The sequence below is a fragment of the Corvus brachyrhynchos genome, unplaced genomic scaffold (genome assembly GCF_000691975.1).
Source record: "Corvus brachyrhynchos isolate BGI_N302 unplaced genomic scaffold, ASM69197v1 scaffold6, whole genome shotgun sequence".
Taxonomy (NCBI): domain Eukaryota; kingdom Metazoa; phylum Chordata; class Aves; order Passeriformes; family Corvidae; genus Corvus; species Corvus brachyrhynchos.
In genome coordinates, this window is record NW_008238632.1 from 3,169,839 (window position 1) to 3,183,748 (window position 13,910).

At 36.8% G+C, this 13,910-nt stretch overlaps 1 long non-coding RNA gene across 1 annotated transcript; it reads left to right on the forward strand.

Annotated features, from left to right (window-relative positions):
• Window positions 1–301: 301 nt before the first annotated feature.
• On the forward strand, window positions 302–12,108 carry LOC108447407. The gene is made up of 3 exons (XR_001862955.1): window positions 302–313; window positions 1,152–2,881; window positions 6,535–12,108. It is a non-coding gene; the product is annotated as an uncharacterized LOC108447407 (long non-coding RNA).
• The last annotated feature ends 1,802 nt before the right edge of the window (window positions 12,109–13,910 follow it).

Genomic DNA, 13,910 nt, shown 5'->3' on the forward strand with positions numbered 1-13,910 from the left:
GAACAGGTAGTGAAGAGCAAAGCCCTAAGAACAAATCTATCTCAAGCGTGACAATATAATTTCCCTTATGTGGAGTTCCCAAGAACATGTTGTGGGGTTTTTGGAAGAGATCTCCAGTTTTTCATGGCAAAATATTCAAAACTCAAAAGTCTTCTGAAAGTGTTAAAATAGACATTAAAGGGTGTTGTTCTTTATTACAGTGTCAAGGACAGAATAAATGTGGAGAAAAAATTTTGAAAAACTAGTTAATTCAAAGACTCTCCCAAACTGAGCAAGAACACCAAAGAGCATATGCCTTCAACCCTCACTACAGGTTTGTTCCATTTTTTTTCTTTCCTTTTTTTTTGGAAGGCTATTTTTGAACCACAGTCCCCAGATGGTTAAAAACCTTCTTCTGATTTCCAGCCTAAATTTATTCATAATCAGCTTATTTTCATTTGTCCTTGTGCCAGCACTGTCCTTTTGTTTTAATAGTACATCTATATTGTGTAGCTATTTGTAGATTATTAATATGACAAAAGATATTATCAATTTTTAAGAGAGATCACTAGATAAGATTATGAAGATAAAATTCACTGTTTCAACAGCTGTTTGATCATAAAGTTATAACCTAAAAAGATTATAAACACAATAAGATGTGTTTTCACATCACTTCAAGGGAAACGAATATGGATCTTTTTATTACTTTTTTTATGACATTCAGTAATGAAATACAGTTAAAATAAATTCCACTAAAACAGGTCTTGATTTGAGGAAAAAGCAGACTAGGTAGAGTTTCTGTTTGTTTGTTAAATGCAGAACTCTATTCTTCAGCCTTGGTACAAGTGATAGGATGGGTTCTCCTTTGGACCACACTAGTTGTTTGGTTAAAATTGGTAGCAGTATGACAATTAATTTACCACTGCATAACAACCAGCTAATTTTGAAGTACATTTGAAGAAGTGGATTGTTTGAGGGAGGGAAATTGAAAGTATTAGATTGAAGGAATAGTATCCTATGGAAACATACTGTAGAGACTATATTGCTAGTTTTTTTAAAATCCCTTTTAAGCAGTGAAGGTGCCTGTGAGTATTAACAGTCCTTGATATATTAGTATATGAATACCCAACACTAATAATGGTTTCTGGTTTTTTTCTCTTTCCTGTATGAAGGAGGAATGCCAAGTAAACTGCCATCTGCGAGACCCTCTAGGAATATTACAGGGATTCCCCTGCAGCGCTTTCCCTTCTGTGAAGGACAGACTGAAGATGTGTGAAGAAGAATACCAGAAATCACATTTCTTGGCTGAATGACATTTCAAATTTACCTTCTTATTCCCAGTATTAATTACCTGCAACCCATCCGACAATGCCTACCCACAACTGGACACCTCCTTCCCTATGCTTTTATATCCTTAAGCGTTGGTCTGTATAAACTCTGTCAATGCTGAGCTGGTGACTCCATTCCCTCTATCCCTCTGTTTTGCCTCCTTTGTTTTTGGGTAGTACAGGGCCCTTCTTTATTAGCCGTTTCCACCTGAATAAGCCAGAGCAGCACATGACTCCTGACCTGAAGCAATGCAAGTGAGTAGGCCAGCTTGATACATGCACTGCCTTTCTATGTGATGCCCCTGCCTTTCCTCAGCAGACACAAGGTACCAGAGATGTCTCAGAGATTAGGAGAGTGTGTCTGTCTGCCTGCTCACGCTGTAGCTCTGGGGGACAAGTAGGGTGAATATGATAGTAGCAGTTTGTGCCCACAAAAGCGAGTCTCCCACAAATACTGTGAGAAGAAAATGGTGAGTATTACTGCTTGTATTTCAGCTGATCATAAAAATAAAAAGGATATAGTAGCCCAAAGGATAAACTCAACTCAAAGGTACTTGCTGCTCTGAAGCTTGTACTATAAAAAAAAATCAGAAGCAAGCTATTCATTGAAGTCCTGGCTTTCATGCACTTGTGTTTGGCACTGTTATTTTAATCTCCTGACCTCATTTTGTGTTTCTGTACTGTTTGTCTTCTCTGGCAATGTTTAACTTCCTAGGTTAAAATTAGTCTTGTGTTATGGAGATACTGTGCTAGGCTACTGGGATTTTTCCCTCTACAGCTCCCCTGATCTTTATTGACAATTGCTCAACATCTGCATAACTCTGTCTTTCCTGTGTCTCAACAATTACACTTGGGAGGCTGCCAGCTCATGGTGGCAATAGGGACCTCTGATGAATATGACAAAAGTATTATCCACTCAATACACTTTATCTGTGGCAAAGAAAGTAACCCCCACCTCATGCACAGTAAATCTGTACCTGCTTACCCTTCATTCTCCATCTCCATCTTCGCCAGGATCCTCCCCATGTTTCTGCATTCTGAACTGGGCACAGATTAAGGAAGTTTCCTAGGAAGACTGTTGGAGAAATTCTACATTTCAGCTTAAATAAACTCTACCTGCTCTATGTGGTACTTTGAAGATCTTTTCTCTTGAAAGAAAGTGACAAATTAATTCCATCCAATGATAATTTATGTATAAAAACAAGTTTGGAAATTAACACAAAAGTAACCTTTATCTTCTGTGAGAACATATGCTGAGAAATATGAGATGGTATCCTATTTATGCAGTAATTAAATGTGATCTTCTTTATCTTCATAAGCCTCTGGGAAAAAGCCACTTCTACAGCAGTTCCTTGGGCTTATGACTAGTTTAGCTAGTCCTGGAGACCTCTTGGTAATTGGCCATTCATATCTATTTTCAGTCCCTTAACATTAATACTGGTATTAAGGTATTATTATTTAGGTGGGAAAACCCACTAAGAATAAGAATTCTGATTCTTTTGTGATATACAGGTCCAGATCTGTGGGCAATTGAATCTCGGATCCAGATTGGCAGGGAATCTCAATTCAAAGGAGTGAGTTGGTTTTGTACACTTAGCATTTACACTTACTAAGCATTTCCTTCTATGGCATGACCTATCCCGTGTTGCTACATCAGCAACACACTTCCTCAATGTCCTTCTATGGGGTGGTCACTCGCTGTTCACCCGTCCGTCAGCACTGGGCAGGCTCCTCTCCATGGGGGTCTGCCATGTGATACCTGCTCCGCCCAGGGTCAGGTGGAGACAAGCCTCTGTGTGCCACCATGTGCTCCTCTGTGCTGCCATGTGCCTCTGCAGGCAGGTTTTACAGCTCACAACCCAACTCTCTTTTATAATTCCCCATACATTCTTGAATAAGGATGATGAATGTTAATGTTCAAATGCTAGCTCTTCTAAAAAAAAGAGGTTTTTCAGGAAATATCATAAAAATCAAGTTTTGTCCATATGTGTGAAAGTATTGGAATTTTTTTGATTCTATTCCTTATACAGAGGACTTTTAATTTAATTTAATTGATTTCTGGATAATGAAGAACAGCGCAAATAAAATCCACATGCATCTACTTAATAGGAAATGCAGTTTAGTCTAATTTTTTTAGTTGTCTATTTTTATTTATGAGAAAAGAAATACATTTAGTAATCATAAAATAGAGATTATATGAGATGCGATTAGCTTGTTATATATTATGTACTATTCAACTCTTATAGCACAATCAGATTATTTTGTGGATGAACACAACCACTAAAACAGCTGAGAAAATCTAACTGTTGCTTGAAACTACATATTTTTCTGAAAGGGCAAGAAATATTCAGATTTTATATGTCAATCTTCCTAGAAAATATTCAAATGGCCTAAAAGCATAAGTTACTACTTATGAAGCAATAAGAAGAGATTCTGATCTTATGCCCCTTGTTCTAATAATCACTTTTTGTTACAAATATTTCTTATTCCTGCCACCATTTTGGACTGATCTGGCAATTTCCTGCTCTTGGGCCGAAAGATTAATCAAACAGTGATGCCACTAGAGCCAGTGGGTATGGTGGAATGAAATTATTTTTGTCAGAGTTCATAGTCACAGGACTGGCTCCTGAATGCTCAGTAGCAAGGCAAAGATATTAAATATAATCTTTATAGTGGGCACTTTCAAGTGCCCATGTGACCTTCCTTTAGAAGGCAACCTTGGGTATCTAGAGATCTTAATCACCTTGCATTTTCTTTGTCTAAGCTCGTACCTCGAAGTCTCAGTTGTTAGGCAGATCAGTCCCTCAGAAACTTAAATTTTCCATTCAATGCTTGTCCAGAATTCCCTTGTAGGTTTGTTCACCAGTGCCAGCTGAATATAAGCACCATTAAAATGAGTAGAGCTGGATGGGAACTGTCTAAATTGTGAGAGAGGTGGAGCTACCAGGTTATTTTTTAATGCTGAGCACAGGAATATAAATCTGTAGTGTAAATGCATAGGGCTGAGGTCATGCAGGCAGGCTCTGTCTATGCAATCCTTGAGTACAGGGCTACCCTGCCCCAGAACTTCTACATTAAAAGAAAACAAACAAGTACATTTTCAGATAACAAATGAGCACATATGTAGGTCTCTAGAATGCTTACTGACTTCATGTTTAATGAGAGACTTGAGTAAATCAGGAAAGCTGATGACAAAAACAAGCAGAGTGAAATGCACAGTCATCTGACTCTCATTAATGGCACCTCCAGGCCAAGATTAGAGAAAGATGCTGAGAAAAAGTGATTATTTTCACTTTCTCTTCTGAAAAAAATCTCATCATTGAGCCACATACCTGATTTCAACCATTCAAAGCAGACAAAATCCCAAGGTCACTAGATTCACCCATGGCTGTTGAGTAAATTGAACTGGTAGAAATTTCATCTTGATTTACTAGAGTTGTCATGCTTTTTTAAAATTAGGAGTTGTACAACTGTGACCCATCACTTGAAGTGTTATTGGCAGGAAATATAAAATTATGGGCACATATTACCTAGCAGCAATGAACATTGCAACTGAAAGCCTGTCTTTTAAGAAGACAGCAGAAATATAAGATTCTGAGTCTTATAGCAATAATGTTTTGTGGAGCTACAGTAGATCTACAAGAAAGATATTGTGGTGCCATATGTCTAGAGAAGGACAATGAAGCTGGTGAAGTGTCTGGAGCACAAGTCATGAGGAATATCTGAGGGAGCTGGGGGTGTTTATCATGGAGAAGAGGAAGATCAGGAGAGACCTTATTGCTCTCTACTGCCTGAAAGGAGACTGTAGCCCAGCGGGGGGTCGGCCTCTTTTCACAAGTGACAAGCAATAGAACAAGAGGAAAGAGTTTGAAGTTGCACCAGGGGAGGTTTAGATTGGACATTAGGAAAGATGTCTTCACTGAAACAGTGGTCAGGCATTGGGACAGGTTCCCCAGGGAAGTGGTGAAATCACCATTCCTGGTAGTGTTCAAAAAATGTGTAGATGTGGCACTTAAGGACATGGTTTAGTGGACATGACTGCCTGACTAAAGGTTGGACTCAGTGATCTTAAGGGTCTTTTCCAGCCTTAATAATTCTTTGATCTTTGATGAAAAGACTTGCAAGAACTTTCAAAAGCCTTTGGATTTCAAGAAGCTTTTGCCAATGAAAGAAAGGTCAGTGGAGTCTGTTATCAGAGTCTCTTTTTCAAGTGGGGGAGTTACTGTAACTCTAGCACTGTATTTTTTATTCATCCCACAGGGACCAGCCTAGATCTTATGAATACGGGGTTTTATGACAAGAACAGTCCTTTAAAACATCCTCTCTTTGTATTATTTTGCCACAGGAGTGGGAAAACTTCATTCTTCTGAAATTTTCATGGAAAGATTTTTCCATGCGTTTGATTAGTTGCCTATTGTAGCAACTGCAGTTTTTCAAATGTTATGTGCTCAAAGGCATGAATGTCTCTTAGTTATATTATGCTGTGAAATATACTGGAATATAGCCTATTTGAATAAGCACCACGTGTTAGTATTTCTAGAAACAGAAATGTAAAGGACTCCTATTGACTTGGATATTCCCTTGTATGTGCTCTCTTGTGATCCATTGTCAGTGCAGTGATGTTGCCAGGAAGAGTGTAAGTTAGGTTCTCCTGAATCAAAATCCACACCAAAGGTTTGTGTATCACCTGTGTCCTACAAGTATTACCCTTACGCTCAAGTTATGAGAGGATCTAAGTTAAAGAACTCTACTAATGAAACTTTTGTTCTCCCATCCACTAAATTTTGCAGAAATACCCATGAGCTATAATTTATATATCTACGTATTTATTTATTTATTTATTTATTATATGGAAAGGTGTTTTAGGGGCTTTTAAATATTCTTTCACGTTGGAAGAAATCTGAAGTACTACATTGAAACACAAGGAATTACATGTAAATTTATGAAATGAAAGCTAACCAGAAACAGACACTTGAGTCTGATATTATGATTGTCCAAGCTCGATAGTATGTGAAATGTCAATGCTGTTAGAGATTTAACATCAAAAGATGTTTTAATATTCATTCAATTGCAGCTGCTTGTGGCAGCAATTAAGTTGCTATATTTTTTGGATCCCTTATTACATGTTACTGACCTCTGTCTTATTTCCCAGGGGCATAATGTCAAAATCTGCTGCTATAATAAATGCAAAATATGTGTATAAGAAGTGTTCTCTTATATTTTCAAGGTCTCTGTTCACTTCATGGAGTGAAGAGGATCCTTGTGGGCATTTCTAGAGGAGAGTCTGCTCTTTCTGCTGTGACATTTCCCCATTGAATCCAGCCAGGTTAGGCCAAGATCTGATGAACAAGTAAGCACCTGATTTCTGATTGTAAATAGGCTGCCTGTTTGAAACCCCAGACAGTATGAACCTCTCCACTTCCAGAGAAAGAAGAGCTGAGACTGTCCAGAGAAGAAAGTGAAGCAAAATATTGTTATTCTAAAACCAAGATGGACATTTAGAGTATTCCCATTGCTACAGTGCAGTTGGTTCTGTAGAGATTTAGTGGATAGGGCACATGGTTGGAAAGCAGTGACAAATACTGGAGTTTTATCAAAACATTTATCCTGGAGAATTGTTTTTAATGTTTAATTAAAGACACACTAAAAATCTTGATATGTTAATAAAACATCAGCATTTTACACTGGAGTACATTAGGTGCCTTAAACTGCCAAACAAACAGTGAATGTATTCTGCATGGCAACTGCTTGACATCTTGGTTGTTTAATCATTAAGAGCTAGACAAATACTCTAAAATATCTTCTGTGCATTTTTGATTGAGTTCTACATCCATTTCCTATTCCTTTTGCACTTACTTTCAACAAAGGCTTGAGCAAACAGGCTTTATTTGCACCATTCTACACAATAGGTGACATTTATTACTGTACAGAGGAAACAGAGAAGCAGTACACCTGGGTGCAAAACTGATTCAAAAATAGTTTTTGTGTTCTTAGGGATTTATTGTAATCTAACTGGATTAATGCTGCCTGTTGCAGTGCAGGTTAGATGTCTCAAGATAAAAGAGCACCTTCAGAGATACACATCACTCAGAGAGATGGACAACAGTGGCATCCAGCTGCCCCACTGAGAATGGGTGACTTCTACAGACTGGGAGGTAGCAATGCCATGCACTGACTGCAAATATTTGCAGTCCAAGAGAATGAAGATGTTTGTAACAAATATGGCAACTGAGGCTGATCTATGAGGCTTCTGTCATTCCCCCCCTGCCCTTACTCAAGTTCATATGTCTTCTATGCAAAGACTTCCCAACAGAGTGAAAGAAAAAGTAACTTTAACTCAGTTTTCAGGAAAGGTATTCAATAGAAAACTAATATTGGTGGCTATGAATTCCTGAAAAGCTATGTGACGAAAGAGGATAAGAATTAAAGTGTTCTAAAACTTCTTAATCTTCTTTATCTACTGAAACTCCCCAAGAGGTTCAAAACATATTAGAAACCATGATCAGAGATCAGAAAAATGCACCGAATAATCTGAACTCTTACAGTTTAATTTATGAAGCTCAGAATTCTATTGTGATGGACAAATCTCTGACAGAGGCTGTTTGCAATCCTTCTAAAGGAATAAAGCAAATAAATTCAGGAAAATCTAGATTTACTCTTGCACATTCTGCAAGCAGAAAAGAGCTAGGCTGGATGAATACATTGCTAATTGTGAATTATTCATCTCACTCCAGCAATCAGTAACATCCACATTAAACATTAAAGACCTAGATTAACAAGGAGAATGTAGGCACATAAATACCTCTTCAGGCAGCCAGGGTTGACATTTAAATGCTAGTGCTATTCAACACCCCCGCATCACCCCTCCCACCTTTTCATAGGTGCTTAAAACTGCATTCATACTCAAGTTTCTGTTGAAAGGCATCAGAATGACTTCCACAATTTTAGCAGCAAGGAGTTAGTAGATACCTGTTTTATTGTTTTCCCATGTCAAAGTTCACACAATAATTCCCTTTCTTATCATACTTTTGGTATCCGATTTTTCATCTTACAAAAGATACGCTCAGAATCTGCTTCACTAATATATTACAGCTCTAGCTTAAAGCATGGAAGCTTAGTTTCTGTACTCCTACCTGAGTGCTGATAGAAGGTGCAGAGTCATTCTCCAATGACAGTGGTCTAATAAATATTTAGATCTTACACAGACACACACACAAATTGAGCTTCAAGAATCAAAATGCATTTCATCTTGCGAAAATAGCTGTAACATCAATAGCAAAAATATTCATTTTATAACTATATGATGATTTTATCACTCTCGATGATAGCACAATACTTACTGCTTTTCTGAGTTTAACCCTTGGAGCTTGGTACCTTGGCTGGGTTTGCAGAGGAGAATGGCTAATAACATGGTGATAAGTGGTTCCCACTAGATCAGATGTGGTTCAAGCTCCAGAAGAAGCAAGATGGCCAGTACCTTATGTGTCTCCTCCAGGGTGAAAAGGAATCCTCTGGCAGTTGTTTAAGAATGACTCTAGTTCCTCATTTATTGAAGACAAGTATCAACTTCCCAGATTTAAAAGAGGGTTATGATCTTCAAAAGGAGATTAGACTTCATAATACCATGGGTGTGGTCTTTTGTATTTCTTTTTGGGTGCTGCTCAAGGACACAAGTGTAGACAAACTTCTTTAAATGAAATATGGAATTTATACTAATTCCATATTTTTTATTCCACATTTTATATCATTTTCTGAAATAATTATGCAATTTCTCATTCTCTTTTTTGCCCGATCATCTACACGTTTTTTGGGATTAGGGTTTTTCCCTCAAATATTTTCTATATGAAAAAGATAAGTCTTTAGGCTGATTAAATGTTTTTAATTTAATTAAACCAAAGTTTCTGGGGATGTTCAGGTATAAGGGTATCACAAAGCTTTTTAAGATCATTTCCTTGCTGCATTTGAAGGATCTGCACATACATCAGCTAATCAAACTTTCTCCTTGTTCACTTTTCAAACAAGCAGCTGAGGAATGAACTCTATGGAGACTGGACTTTCCTGAGAATTTTTTTCCTCTTCTCTTGTCAATTTGACCTCAAGTCACTGCTTGAGGCGACTGTTGGTTCAGCATGGGTCTCATCCCCAGTGTGTGAGCGTATCTCATATATGCCATAGAGGAAGTGGTGGAAGACAAAAGCTCTTCAGTTGTTTAAACTTATGCTGCATAAATTACTTCATATTATATGTATATGAAAAATCTCAATCATAGATATTTACATGACTCAAAAGATTAAGTTCCATCATAAATGTTTGATCTACAATAAGCATCTGATATGAAGCTGAAAATAAACAGAAAATAAAATGGAAAGTCAACAGTCCTCAATTAACCTGTCATATCCTAGAAGGGGATGAGAAGACCATGATGGAGAAGGGGAAAAGTAAGAGCAAAATTCTAATGTGAGTGGAATTCAAACTCCCTTTGAATTTTAGCATTTTTGGCATAAGTGTGTGAAAGAAATATTTAGTCACACTTGTTTGTCCTTTAAAAATATTTGTGTTATTAAAAATAACACAAAACCTTTTTTAAATATAAGACTGTTATCTAGTGAATTCCAATACATGGTCTCTAGCAAATAAAGTCTTTAAAGCAAAAGGAAAACATTATCATATCTGAATGGAGCATGACTGTACCAAAAGACTTTCCAGTTCTATGTATAAAATCTCTATTTATATATGCATAGGAAGTAATTTCATTGAAGGTAGTTCTGCTTTATTAGAAAATGTAGCAATGTTGTGAACAAAATCCTTCCAACAAATTATTCTGAAATATTTGCTAAAGATGTGCAGTAACTGATTGCTGAATTGCAAGATCTCTATCAGTGTAGAAATAATAAATAATTTCACATAAATTGGACCATATTTGAACAAATAAATAATGTTCATTTTAACAGAAGTATAATGAAAGCACAAACAACATTTGACTTTTTTTCTATTTTTAGTACACGATTAAAACCTTCAGGTAGGTATTCCTGTTGGAACAGAAAAATTGGAAACAGGAAATTGTTCAGCTTACCAATGGCAAAGTAAATCTCAGTGGAATAATTATTTTGATATTAAATCACTTTTATTCTGGAGTGAAGTATTCATTGAATAGCTGTTCTGGTAGAGCTTACAGGGAGAGCTTATTCTACTGTAGTTGTAATGGGCAATTTCCCTGTGCAGGCATGCTTAAGGTTTTGCAGAATATGGTCTTTGGAAATACTGCTCCATGCCAAGATGTTTCATAGAATATTTATTTTTGCTTATATTATAAAGCTCTGTAGATACAGGTTTGTGAATGGGATGAATGGGTACTTAACAATTAATAGCCTGGCTTCAAAATATGAGACAGCTGTTTCAGCTGGTTTCCACATGTGACACCAAATATTGCAGTGGGATGTGATCTCTATATATAGTTCAGAAACAGACCTCCAACTCGAAGAATGTCCTGGAAAAAGACTGATTCAGTTGGAAAGTAGGCACTTAGCATGGATGAGCAGCTTTCAAGTTTCTGACTTCTGCCCTTTAAAGGAATTGTATCAGGTTTTTGAAATGTAATACCTTAACTTTGAAGGACTGAGAAATATTCTGAACTTTTCAGGTCATCTCCTTTTTTCAGTCATGATATCCCACTGATATTTAAAATAGTAAAATGTGGATGCTTTCCTCAAAGTGCCAGCTCTCTGGTTTTTTAATGTGTTTGAGCAAGAAACTATGTGTGAGAGGGAGAGAAGATAGCCCACTTTTATCACCTTGAACAACCACAAGCAATTAATTCCAGCACAACTGAAATTTCATGATCTGCTGTGTGCCTGTCCAGCATGACTAATAAAGCTGTGTTTTAATGGATGACGAGTGCAAGTATAGGTATATGTCATGAGGGAACAAATTTGGAAAGTGGGAGTTCAGAATTTTGAGCACAGTGCTGGTTTGACACTTTTAAGATTCCTTTATTCTGCTTAGCTGATTAATTTCATACATTTGCAAAGTCACATGTCAGGTGTGTTTATATTGTGTGATAGATATTCTATGTAGTAATGAAGCTCTGGTCCCCCCCTTATCTCATTATAGATACACTAAAATGTACCACAACTTCCTTCCTGCTTGGACTCAGATGTCCTTATGTGGAATCCTGGGTTTGTGGTAAGAAGAAGAGGGCTGATATTCACCCTCTTTCAACCACAACAGAGCACTCCTAAATCCCACAGTATAACTCTTGTCTTTGCTTTCAACAGGACAGTCTATACAGAGAAACCATGAGGAACAATATCTTCAAAGAAATATGAGGCCAAATCATGCAAGCAGCAATGATGTTCAGTTACCAAAAGCTGGATCTGTCAGTCCCTGGGTCCCCCATTTACCCTTATTTATTTTCAGATCTGCCTTCTAGTTGTGGTTGAATTGACAAATGGGATAAAAAGGAGGAGCTAGTTTCTAGACAATCAGCATCTGAGTCATGTACTGTTCCAACCCTGTACAAATTTTCCCATTTCCCATACTAGCCGTGTGATAAATGCCACAGACAATCATTGTGGAATCAGTTTGGTGCCTGGGTCTAATTAATCATAGCCACAGATGTTGCCTTAACCCAAATTCTGCTGCCACCATTATATTATACAAGCACTTTCTAGATCTGCTTTGAGAAGCATGACTGATATGTATCATATGGAGATATATGCTGCAGTCTTTCTACTGGTGAAATTGATGTAAATTTTGAAATATGAACAATAATAATTATTTTATATCTGTGAGTTTAAGTCCTTTCTTTTCTGAAAACAAGGCTAAGAAATATATCCTCTTTTTAGAAAGAAAACTGTCAAGATAATTTCAGTGTCAAATTAAAGCAAATTTTACTGCTTTGCATTTTAAGAGGCTCTTGACAAAAATCATGATCATATGGAGAAGGATTTATGTACAGAAAGTTCTGTAAGGTGGTGATACTCTTGGGAAAAAAAATAAAAAAGTGTTGAAATATATTTCCCTTGCTCTGGAGTGGTTAAAAGTCAAAAATAATTGTATTGGCCTCCAATGAATCAAGCAAATCCAACTGGAAAATATATTGTATAGTTAGAGTAAAGGAATACGAATGTGATAATGTCAATCAGCAATGGAGGTATTGCATCTCTTTTTCTCATCTCTTCTCCTGTAACCATAAATTACTTGTTTTCAAGGTGATCCACAGTTGTTTGTGCCAATTGTGCTATAAGTGTCGCAAGTTTGCATGGGCAGCCTTGCAAAATTTGACCTCAGAAATGTTATCACAAACACCCAAGCAAGCTGGAGGCCAGAGGGCCTTTTGGCTTCCAAGGCCCAGATAGTTCTGAATGTGTTTTCCCGAATGTAAACATTTAATGTTTCCTGAATGTTAACATTTAATGTTTGCAAGCCCTTACAAGCATTAATCAGCTCAGCCTTTGCACTGTATGGGCATGTGCTTGTTTTGCTTTTCATTAGGATAGGCTTTGGAAGATCAGATAGCTCAGAGCCAGGGAACCAAGCAAAACCACAGGCTTTGGAGAAGCTGCTTCTAGCCAAAGGCCCAGTAGAGGACAGGTCTGCCAAATGGGAGGGGAATGTGACTAATCTTTGATTTTGTTGAGAAATAATTAAAAAACTTTCAGCCTTAATGATGAGCTGATGACTATTTACAGTTGAAATTAATATTTTCAGATAAGGAAGTGCTAAGAACTAATATTTTTGGGGGTTTAAAATTAAGTATTAAGGTTTGCTGAATTATATAAGGGTTACTTCCTTGTCTTTTAAGCAATTTTTTTTGGTGTTAAATGCAGCTCTGGACTTTTATATTCCACCTTTCTCCTTTTTCTATAAGATCATAGTTAATTTAAGCCCTTAAACTTTCTATAGGGATATTCGTGGAACCACAGTTCTTTAACACACATACTTTCTTTTTCCCTGTCTAAATCTCAATTATTTTTTTAAATAAAACTTTTTGCTAAATTTCTCTGAAATTTGTTGTTCAATTAAACAGTTTTTGTCTCAGTTTGTGAAAACTACACATTAGCTAAGATTTTGACTAAGATTGTTTTTTGTGGCTGCTTGATGCCCTCACAGCAGTAGAAAAAAAATCAAGTGTACTGATCAAATATTCATTTGCTCAATATCTGAAAGATAAATATTATGTTGTTGCTAGAGAGGTAAATGTTCTCCATTCTTTTTGTGTTTATTCACTTAATTACACCTGCAAAGGCTCCAAATCATTTAATGTATGTTACTATTGCTAAATGCTAAATACAGATGAAAAGAGGTGTTGAAAGGAAAATGTGTGATCAGCTTCTGTGATGGCATTCACATATGCTCTTAACCTAGCACTTGCATTTTGTATATTTTGACAGAAGAGTTAAGATCCTGAGTACTTCTTTACATACGTAATCATGTAGTTATGTTGTGTCAAGAGCACATGTTCCAATTCATTATAGAGTGAAAATGCAAGAACTGAATTAGAGGCTCTGAAAAAAATTGTTAGACCTTCAGAACTGAATTAAAGCCAGCTTCGAATATCTTTAAACTGAAGAGCTCAAGAGCTGCAAAAGAAATAGGATGGTA